Source organism: Mus pahari, chromosome 10 (genome assembly GCF_900095145.1).
Source record: "Mus pahari chromosome 10, PAHARI_EIJ_v1.1, whole genome shotgun sequence".
Taxonomy (NCBI): domain Eukaryota; kingdom Metazoa; phylum Chordata; class Mammalia; order Rodentia; family Muridae; genus Mus; species Mus pahari.
The window spans coordinates 21,966,983-21,976,925 of record NC_034599.1 but is presented as its reverse complement, the minus strand read 5'-3'; positions in this window follow the sequence as shown (position 1 = coordinate 21,976,925).

Genomic DNA, 9,943 nt, shown 5'->3' with positions numbered 1-9,943 from the left:
AGAAAAGTCACCGTCCTAAGCCTGTAATCAGAGTTCAGGAGCAGTAGCATCTTGCAGGACAGACCTCCCCATGGTTGCTGGAAGTTACCCTTCAGGAGGAGGCTGTACCCTGAAGCATGAGTAATTATTATCTGAAAACAGTTTGTGATGCTCCTCCCACTCCTCATCCCCAACAATAACAACTTCTTGATTATCTTGCTTGCCCAGGACTGCTTAATTGTAAACCCCTTACCTCCATGTTGACGAAATCTTTTCTGTATGCTTTCACCATTACTTGTGTTTTTTTGTTTTTTTTTTTTGTTTTTTTTTAAAAGACCAGAACAGTGGCTGAGCTGAGCTAGTCAGGAAGACTGAAATCCAGGGCTTTTACCCTTCTGCCCTATTGATTCCATTATTGTAAAATATGCTTGCAAGATGGTTCAGAAACTAGGAGTGATGGCCCATGCCTTTAATCCCAGCACACTGGAGGTAGAGGCAGAACTCTGAGTTCAAGGCCAGCCTGGTGTACAAAGTGAGTTCTAGATCAGTCTGGGCCACACATTGAGATCCTGTCTGTCTGTCTCTGTCTCTGAGTCTCTACACCTCCCCCTCCCCCTATTTTCCCCTGACTCAGTAGGTAAAGATACTTGTTATCAAACCTGACAAGCTGAGTTTAGTCTCTGGGATCCATAGGGTGGAAAAATATCACCGACTTTTGGAGTTGTGGTTAGATATCCACACATGCTTACTCACACACATGTATACTAAATAAATAAATAAATAAATGATATATTTATATATACACATCACATATATAAATTAAAGTTACTATACTGGAGATGTTGACAGCAGGAACTACAACGTAGTGTTGTCAGCACCATAACCTGATGCTCCCTGTAGAAAAGAATTTCAGGATAAGGCAGAGAAAAGCAAAGTTAGTGAGTTTATTAATTAAACAGAAAGAGAAGATGCACAGAGAGGCAGGTGTAGGCATTAGGAGGAACACATCTACATGCCTCAACAGTCAAGAGATGTGAAGTATTTAATCTGCATCTAATTTTAGATCTTAGGGACTGTATATTCTTTGCTTAGCCACAGAATCCTGTCTTTTGAGATAGAATTTTCTTTTTGTATGAACAGTTATAGGCTTGCTAGTGCTATTTGGGGTTAAAACATTAAAAAAAGAAATTCTTACTGACCTGCTTGAAATGACAGCACCAAATTGAAGGTATGGTGGCAAATCTACAAAAGAATAGAACAAATATAGAAAGTTTTTAATTTTTAAAATTATTTTTTACTTTATCAGTATGTATATTTTAAAAATTTCAAAATAGCAAAAACTCTTTGAAGTTAAACGTTAAGAAAATGTTAATTTCCAGCACAGTGAGAAAAATTATCAATAATATTTCAATGATGTTTATAGAACATGATTTTAATATTTTCAACTGTTAATATTCAACAGACATAATAGTTATTTTAAGATATATTTCATTGTTATTTCTCCTTTTTCATGTCTGATTTTATTAATTTGGATACTGTCTCTGTGCCCTCTGGTTAGCCTAGCTAAGTGTTTATCTATCTTGTTGATTTACTCAAAGTGCCAGCTCCTGGTTTTGTTGATTCTTTGTATAGTTCTTTTCATTTCTACTTCATTGATTTCATACCTGAGTTTGATTATTTCCTGAAGTTTACTCCTCTTGGGTGTATTTGCTTCTTTTTGTTCTAGAGCTTTCAGGTGTGCTGTCAAGGTGCTAGTGTATGCTCTCTCCAGTTTCTTTTTGGAGGCACTCAGAGCTATGAGTTTTCCTTTTAGCACTGCTTTCATTGTGTCCCATAAGTTTTGGAATAATGTGTCTTCACTTTCATTAAATTCTAAAAAGCCTTTAATTTCTTTCTTTATTTTTTCCTTGACCAAGTTATCATTGAGTAAAGTGTTGTTCAGCTTCCATGTGTATGTGTGCTTTCCATTGTTTTTGTTGGTATTTAAGACCAGCCTTAGTCTGTGGTGATCTGATAGGGTACATGGGATTATTTCAATCTTCTTGTATCAGTTAAGGCCTGTTTTGTAACCAGTTATATGGTCAATTTTGTGGAAGGAATTATGAGTTGCTGAGAAGAAGGTATATTCTTTTGCTTTATGATGAAATGTTCTATAAATATCTGTTAGATCCGTTTGGTTCATAACTTCTGTTAGTTTCACTGTGTCTCTGTTTAGTATGCTTCCATGGTCTGTTCATTGCTGAGAGTGGGGTTTTAAAGTCTCCCACTATTATTGTGTGGAGAGCAATGTGTGTTTTGAGCTTCAGTAAAGTTCTTCTTTGAATGTGGGTGCCCTTGCATTTGGAGCATAAATGTGCAGAATTGAGAGTTCTTCTTGGTAGATTTTCTCCTTTGATCAGTATGAAGTGTCCTTTCTCATCTTTTTTTTTTGATAACTTTTGATTGAACATTGATTTTATTCAATATTAGAATGGCTACACCAGCTTTGTCTTGGGATCATTTGCTTGGAAAATTGTTTTCCAACTTTTCACTCTGAGATAGTGTCTGTCCTTGTCACTGAGGTGTGTTTCCTGTATGCAGCAAAATGTTGGGTCCTGCTTACATATCCAGTTTGTTAGTCTATGTTTTTTTTGGGGGGAGGGGAATTGAGTCCATTGATGTTAAGAGTGGAATTATGTTTGTATGGCTATCTTCTTTTGGGTTTGTTGAAAGATTACTTTCTTACTTTTTCTAGGGTGTAGTTTCCCTCCTTGTGTTGGTGTTTTCCATCTGTTATCCTTTGTAGGGCTAGATTTCTGGAAAGACATTGTTTAAATTTGGTTTTGTCATGGGATATCTTGGTTTCTCCATCTATGGTAATTGAAAATTTTGCTGGGTATAATAGCCTGGGCTGGCAGTTGTATTCTCTTAGGGTCTGTATGAGATCTGCCCAGGATCTTCTGGCTTTCATAGTCTCTGGTGAGAAATCTGGTGTAATTTTGATAAGTCTGCCTTTATCTTTTTTCTCTTACTGCTTTTAATATTCTTTCTTTGTTTAGTGCATTTCTGGTTTTGATTATTATGTGTTGGGAGAAATTTCTTTTCTGGTCCAGTCTATTTGGAATTCTGTAGGCTTCTTGTATGTTCATGGGCATCTCTTTCTTTAGGTTAGGGAAATTTTCTTCTATAGTTTTCTTGAAGATATTTATTGGCCCTCTAAGGTGGGAATCTTCACTCTCTTCTATACCTATTATCCTTAGGTTTTATCTTCTCATTGTGTCCTGAATTTCCTGGATGTTTTGGTTTAGGAGCTTTTTGCTTTTTGCATTTTCTTTGACTGGTATCTTCTGTACCTGAGATTCTCTTTTCTATCTCTTGTATTCTGTTGGTGATGCTTGCAATCCATGACTCCTGATCTCTTTTTTAGGTTTTATAACTCCAGGGTTGTCTCCCTTTGTGATTTCTTTATTGTTGCTCTCAGTTACTCCTTATGTTGGGGCAGATGTTGTGTTCTCATCTCTGATCTTATGATCCTGGGTGTGCTATATTCATTTTTAGAACTTGGATTGTTTTGTTCAATTCCTTCACATGTTTGTTTGTGTATTCCTGTAATTCTTTAAGGGATTTTTGTGTTTCTTCTTTAAGGGCTTCTAGCTATTTACCTGTGTTCTCCTGTATTTCTTTAAGGGAGTTATTTATGTCCTTCTTAAAGTCCTCTGTCACCATCACGAGAAGTGATTTTTAGATCCGAATCTTGCTTCTCTGGTGTGATGGTGTGTCCAGGACTTGCTATGATGAGAGAATTGTGTTCTGATGATGCCAAGTAACCTTGGTTTCTGATGCTTGTGTTCTTACTTTTGCCTCCCGACATCTGATTATCTTTAGTGTTGCCTGCCCTCGAAATATTTGACTGGAACTTGTCCTTCCTGTGATCCTGGTTGTTTCAGAACCAGGTTTCAGTTGTCTCTGTGATTCTGTGATCCTGTGATCTTGAGATTCTGGGTATGTCAGGGCTCCTGGGAATCAAGCTACCTCTGGAACCCTGAGATCCTGGAGTGACCAAGCTCCTGGGATCATGGGATCCTGTGGTCCTGGGCATGTTAGAGCTCCTGGGAGTGGAGCTTCTGCTGGGTGTTGTTGGACTAGCTGCAGAATTCTCGCCCAAGGTCTGCTCAGTGCACCTGCTCAGACCTGTGCCACTGGTCGGGTGGAGTTCCTGGGTGCCTGGGTCCCGCTGCTCCCAGTTACTCCTCATGTTGGGTCAGATGTTGTGTTCTCATCTCTGATCTTATGATCCTGGGTGTGTTAGAGTGCTTGGGAGTGGAGCTTCCTCTGGGTGTTGTGGGAATGGCTGTGGACTTTGCACCCAAGGTCTGCTCAGGTCACTGGCCCAGACTGGAAGGAGCAATTTAAAAATTTTTTAAAATATTTATTTAGCTGGAATTTTGAGACAAAGTTTCGAGACAAGCTCTCTCTATGTAGCCATGGCTCTCCTGGAACTCACTATATAGAGTGGGCTGGCTTCAAACTCACAGAGATACCCCTGCCTTTGTCTCCTGAGAACTGGGATTAAACATATGTGCCATCAAGTCCAGCATTTTTTGTTGTTTTTTTGTTTGTTTGTTTTTCTTTTCCTTTACATGTGTGAGTGTTTTGCTGGAATGCATGTCTATGCCCTACTTTTGTGCCTGGTGCTCACAGAAGCCAGAATATGGTATCATATTCCCTGGAACTGGAGTTGTAGATGGTTATGAGCTGCTATGTGGTTGCTGAGAATGGAACTTAAGCACTCTAGAAGAGCAGCTAGTGCTCTTAATTGCTACCCATCTCTCCAGTTGCTAGAAAATATTGAGTAAAGAAAGTTTTAAGGAAAATATGCTTCTAGCAGAGATGGATGCCATGGGCAGATTCTCTCAACTGCTCACCCAGACTCCAGCCAAAGGGAGTTGCTTAGTCTTAACTTTTATGCAAGTGCCATCAGTGGCTAGATGAGCAGGTATCTCACTGTCTTGTTGAATAATAACCTTTAGAGTACCGGTCTTGGGAGTGGCTCCATTGCAGTTTTGGTTTGTTTGTCTGTCTGTCTGTTTGTTTTTTGGGTTTTTCTTTGGGGGGATTAATCTCATGCTTTAGTGATTCTCCTGTCTCAGCCTCACAAGAACATAACCAAGCACACACAGTCCTTGCTTTATCATCATCATCATCATCATCATCATCATCATCATCATCATCATCATCAATTTATTATCTCAGGTCTCAGTCCTGGGAATGTGGATCCTCTACACCTTCATTTACCCCTAGGAAATCTTTGAATATGGTTTTACATTCATCAATACCACTTTTGTGCTCATGACTTACAAGTTTAAGTCTCAGCCCCACGCCCATTGCACACAGCTCTTCTTGTAAGTCTCATAGGCATGTTCAACTTCGCATAAAACAAAACAAGACGAAACAAGATAAAACAAAACAAAACTAAGTTCCTGCAGCCATTCCTACTTAACTAATGACAACTCAATTTTCCCACTTCTCCCAAGGGGGAAAAACACCTTGTAGTCACCCTTTAACTTCACAATCACATCCAAACAATTAGTAAATCTGTTGTGGTTTTACCTCTGTGGCTACTCCCACACTGGTCCAACCCATCAGGAACTTGCATCTCATTGCCAGAAAATCTTGTTTCCTTCTAACTTGGCCCCTGGCATTGAAGACTATGTTAATATGCAACTCAGATCTTGTCACTCATGGGACTAAACGCTCCAATGCTGTTCCCAGCACAGAGCAAAACTTAAAGCCCTTCCTTTGATCCTCCAGCTTTTACATGATTTAGCCTCCTCATTAGCCTCTCTGATCTGCCGGCCCACAGTTTCCTAAGTTCTCCTCATGCCTCTGTGGCTTTCTCCAAGTCATCACAGTGTCCCTGCCTCTGGCCTTCATTCCCATAGTCCTGTCTGAGGTGACTGTCTGTCCTACATTAGAGTGACTCAGGTCTTTGCTCCTCTTGTGAGAGACCTTTCTTGACCCCCTGTGGAAAATGCTGTCCATCATTCCTTTCTCCTTCCCCTCTCTCCTCTCCCCACTTTTTCTGTTTTGTATCCCTAAAGTGCCTGGTAACACAGTATCTATTTTAATGTCCTCTGTTACATTTTTACTGCCTAGAATGGAAATTCCATAGGCACAGATTTTTGTCAACGCAGTGGGGATACTATGCATTGCCAGCATCCAGAAGTTTGTTTAGCATAGTAGGCTCTTCATAAAGTTTACTAAGAGCGCCAAGAAGCAAAACTATTTTGATAACACTTGAATGAACATATGAGTTTGAAACCACGTCTGGCGAGCACTAGTCTCTCCTTATGTAGCTGATCCAGCATACAAACAACAATGGAATGACACAATTCAGAAACAAGCAGAGTTGGCAATTTAGTATATTAGTAGATGACAAACACTTCTTTTCAAAATAGGAATTAAATTTTAGAATAGTCTGCTAGTCACTTGTAGATAAATTAAAAAAAAAAGACACACCCACATTGCTAACTGGTATTAAAACATATTCTTTACAGGTCAAAGATTCAAATGAAAATCTCTAGAAATATTAGAAGATATAGGGCCATAGGGAGACTAGGCATCTGCAGAATTTCCAACATAATAAATAGCTAAACTATAACGGGATGCACAGCCAATATTACTATGTAAATACTAAGGATGGCCATAAAGCAGCAACAGGACAAGGGAACAGTGCTGACATTATAATGACTAACTGGAGAGGGGAGAGAAAGGCAAGTGGGAAATGGGAATACTGAAAATACTTTTTAAAAACTAAGTAGAAAATACAAATGGCTAATAATAAATATGTAAATTACTCCAATACAGCTCACATTTCAGCTTTAAATAATTATTAAAGTTTCAGCAATAATATTTGGCTATGTAAATTTTTCTTGTGTAATAAGTCTTTTTTATTAATTTATTTGTTTGCCTTATATCCTGATTGTAGCTTCCCCTCCTTTCTCTCCTCCCAGTCCTTCCCTCTTCCCTCATCTTCCCCCAGTCTACCTCCTTTTCTCCTCAGAGAAGGGGAGGCCTCCCATGCATATCAACCTGTCTTACCAGCAATATTTTTATTATTTCTTTATTTTGGTACCCTTAAGACTTGATCTCACTGTAACACAGGCTGTCCTTGAACTCACCAAGTAGCTCGGCCTGGTCTCTCACTTGCATGTATCTCCTGTTTCAGCCTCCCAAGGGCATAGAGGTTTGTTTATAGTGTATTTTTAGGTAAAGGTATTTGTAACTCTAATAGTGTCTGCCAATCAGTTTGCCAATGTGAATAATCATGTGACTTATGACCTGCGTCTCAAGGTCTGCAAACATTCAAATGTAAGAGTGATACGAAGCTGTGCACACTGGCGTGTGTCAGCCAGCCTTGGAGGCCAGCCAGGGCTACATTTAAGAGATCAGGAAACGACAACAATAAAAGAACAACAAAAAAGTGATGTGGGTTATTTAATATTATAAAATGAGTTCTGTAAAGGAGGCAAGTGAGGGAGACCAGACGCTCACAGGATGCTGAAAACCAGGTTTGGAAGAGCTGAGGAGAATCGGGACTGTATCAGGAAAGCGTTGTTTAGTGTTTAGAATGCTGGCTATGGGATGTCTGATGCTGGTGAAGTGTACAGTCCGTGATGAAGTGTAGGAAGGTGCCCGATTTAAAAGGGCGATTGTCAGGAGCCATCACCGTGAGTAACATCAGGCAACAGAGGCAGACGGTCTGCTGTTAATAGATCCCTTGTCTGCGTGCTTGCAGATTGTGAGAGCATGGAGTCCTTTGTTGCTCACCTCAGGTGAATAAAGGTGAGATTCTCACCTTTATTTAAGCAGAAGTACAGAAGATAAAGTTTATGTGTGAAAGGATGTAGGAGAGAACTTATGGGGAAATAGTTGAATTAAAATCATGGTTATAGCCTGGCGGTGGGGACCCATAATCCTAGCACTCCAAAGGCAGGGGCAGGCGGATCTCTGTGAGTTTGAGGCCAGAGTTAGCTCCAGGACAGCCAGCACAGACAGCAAAGAAAGCCTATCTTTCAAAAACCACTATGAAAAAAAAATCATAGTTGTAAATTAAGAAAATGACAGATTAGGTAAAAGTATTTTAGCTGAGTGAGTTTCCCAAGGAGGTTTTATACTGGTACACTTCAAGAAAAGCACAAGAATAGAGTGGTCTGAAAAGCAAGCCTAGAAAAGAGATCTTTAAAACAAACAAACAAACAAACAAACAAACAAACAAACTATGCGAGAAGTCTTCAGTTAGGGAAGGCAATTTGGGGAGAAAACTCGTTAATCTTGGTGCTTCATCCAATGTCAAACTTTCAACTGTTTAGTAGCAAAATCAAAGAAAAGTCTAGTAAGAAGTACAGTTGAGGAGGAGGTGGCCTGGAACTTTCAAGTTGGATCCAGGGAAAGGTCATTCATGAGGGCACTACCCACCTCTGTGGGAAGCTAGCCCGCTGAGGGATTGAGGCCACAGGCTACCCTGCTCTTCTCTAGGTAAATCTGCAATAAAGAGGCGTTTCACTTCCTTTGGCGACTGGACAAAGTACAAATAATGCTGGCAGAATTTGAAACAGAACTTCCCTCCACCCACGAGGTCCTGTGCCCACAGGCCAAGAGAAGGGCATCAACCACAGGTGTCTGGGCACCCGGGCTCAGCCTGCCCTGGTGGGGACACGAGGCTGCAGCGGTCAGGAAAGGCTCGCAGTGTTGTGGCTGCTGGCTGACAGCGACTAGCTTCGAGGAGCGTCCAGTCCAGTAAGGCATCAGCGTCTCCTCCTTGGGGGTCTTTGATGTGTACTCCCTGTCTTCCAGCGAGGACCTGTGTGCCAAGCACTTCTTGTGTGCAGGACAGGAGGCCATGTGCTGGCTTGTGGTTACTCTGGTTACTCGCATGAACAGAGTCACTGTGGCAGTGCTGGCTTGACCAGGACAAGGTGATGTTTTAGGGCCAGGCTCTGGGAACACGGCTTGGTGCCAGTGGCCTCTGGAACAGCTAGGGCTCACAGCCTAGGTCAGCCTGATAAGTTGCCCAGTTGATCCCAGATGAGTGTCCCCTGGGCTGTTCGAGGCCCAGTTTGACATTGTCTGGGCTGCTCTGTTCTGTGAGCTTTTACAGTCCCTGGTCTCTGCAGGCTAGATGCATACCTCTGCTGCTGGTTTCCCGTAAAACTGGCTCAGATTGAGGACTCTGCTTGGAGCTCTCCTTCAGAGTTTCTTGAAGCTTTGCTTTGTGTCTCCTAGAAACCTTGCCAGAGAGTCCTCTATCCTTTCTTACCACACCAGACCCTGCCCCGTGTACTGCCAAAACCCCTCCTCACAGTCTTTTTTGTTTGTTTGTTTAAATTTTGGTTATTTTTTAAAAAGAAAACCTTGTTGTGATTTACCCATTCTCAATTCTGCCTGGATGTAGATGTTTTACTAATGGTAACAACTTAGCACTTGCTCACAAATACTTATGGTAGTAGTGGTGTTGTTGATCTGAATACAGAGGAATGATTACTGCAGATGGAGTAGTGTGTATGTGTGTGTGAGTGTGTGAATAAAAGGAGGTTGGATTTGAAACATTATTCTGCTTTGATTTAGTAATAGGTTTATAATAAACTCACTTTAATTAAATTATGTTTAAACTTTTTTTTTTTTAAGTGGAGCATCAAGTATTTTAATTAGAGCCCAGGCATTCACGGCTATGGGTGCTGGAAAGAGCAGCATTCAGACCCTGCTAAAAATAAAAAATAAAAAAAAAGTCCAGTCCACCCTGGACTCACTCGTTTTTGATGCATTTGCCCCAGAATGAGTGCCAGAAAGACATCGACAGGCCATGAAGATTATCGATAAGATGTATTCTGGCAATGGATGGGTTGATCCCCAACAGTAGCAGACAAATGAAAAACTGAGTTGGAGACAAAGAACCGATCCCCTCTGTGACGCCTCCCCCCCCCCC